This window comes from Octodon degus, unplaced genomic scaffold (genome assembly GCF_000260255.1).
Source record: "Octodon degus isolate 3935 unplaced genomic scaffold, OctDeg1.0 scaffold00187, whole genome shotgun sequence".
Taxonomy (NCBI): Eukaryota; Metazoa; Chordata; class Mammalia; order Rodentia; family Octodontidae; genus Octodon; species Octodon degus.
Window position 1 is genome coordinate 3,276,930 of NW_004524763.1, and position 1,252 is coordinate 3,278,181.

Consider the following 1,252-nt stretch of genomic DNA (forward strand, 5'->3'; position numbering starts at 1 on the left):
ATGAACTTTGCTGGAGTCAACACAAAAGATGTTTTTCTCTGGAAAAAATTACTTTTCTTCGAGAAAAGAAACCTGTTTAATTCCTGTGCTTCAGTTTATTTCCTAGACTCTTATAACAAGAGCTTAACACAGAAGCAGTTGCTTGATGAATAAGTTTATTGGTCTTTATCTGAAAAATCTTCATAGAAATTTGGTTTAACTCTCAGCAGCATGCTCCTGAGCTCTGAGGAAGCTTGCCTTCTTTTGAGCTACCCAATCTTTCTTCTGGGCAAGAGACATTTTGGGACGGTTCCACCTCTTCTTTTTAGCTTCTCTCTTCGGCTTCTTTTCATAGACTGGATTCTCTCATATAGCAGCATGAGCTTTCTTATACATCTCCTCCATCATGTCTGGAGTTACATTGTTCTTTATGTACTGGGAGAACTGTTTCTTGTAAGCATCTTCATCTTCTATTAGGTAGCGCATATAGTCTGAGACATTCTGACCCATGATGTGCTTCCGATGTACTTCTGCATTAAACTCCTTGCTTTCAGAGTCATAACCAGGGAATCGTTTGGTACTGTGAGGGATAGACAGGCCTCCATCCACAGCACCCTTTAGGGCTCCAAAAACCTTATTGCCAGTTGTAGTTCTGGCAAGGCCTGCATCCAAGTAGCAGGTGAAGGCACCAGGCTTGCCATCAATGCTTTCCACATTGTATTCATCTCCAGTCACCTCCACCTGGCCTTCATAGATCTCATCCATGCCAAACCTATTGAGAAGCCTGCGGGCCAGCAGCAGGCCAGTACAATATGCTGCAGCATAATTTGTTAGGCCAACTTTCACACCATACTTTGGTAGTTCATGTGCGTATGCTGCACAGACTATCATATCCCCTTCAATACGGACATAAGCAATCTGACAAATGATACCTCTGTTAGTTACACGAACTATCATCCTGTATTTAGGTGTGTTGTACTTATTTTTGTCCTGTATTACCAAGCGTTTCCTAGCATAGTAATCAGTTTTTCCCTCTCGCCGTCTTCTAAACTTCACTTGATATCTCTTAAAGTAGGCCTTATTCTTGACAACCTTAACAAAACCCATCCTGTGTAATATAGACCCGAGTCCGCAGCCCTACACAGACCTGCAGGCCAAGCAGCACCACAGGGGGAAAAAAAGGTCTTCATACTTTTCTACTGGATGGTTAAGACCAAGGTAAAGCAGAACCTATGCAACAAGAGTTGTAGCTTTTGGGTCTGAGAAGGTCAGT

At 42.5% G+C, this 1,252-nt stretch overlaps 1 protein-coding gene and 1 pseudogene across 11 annotated transcripts in view; one reads left to right on the forward strand and one right to left on the reverse strand.

Annotated features, from left to right (window-relative positions):
• Bbx (BBX, HMG-box containing) overlaps window positions 1–1,252 on the forward strand; it is a 271,278-nt gene that overhangs the window by 182,400 nt on the left and 87,626 nt on the right. The window lies entirely within an intron of this gene.
• Window positions 7–1,086, reverse strand: LOC101579121 (annotated as a pseudogene).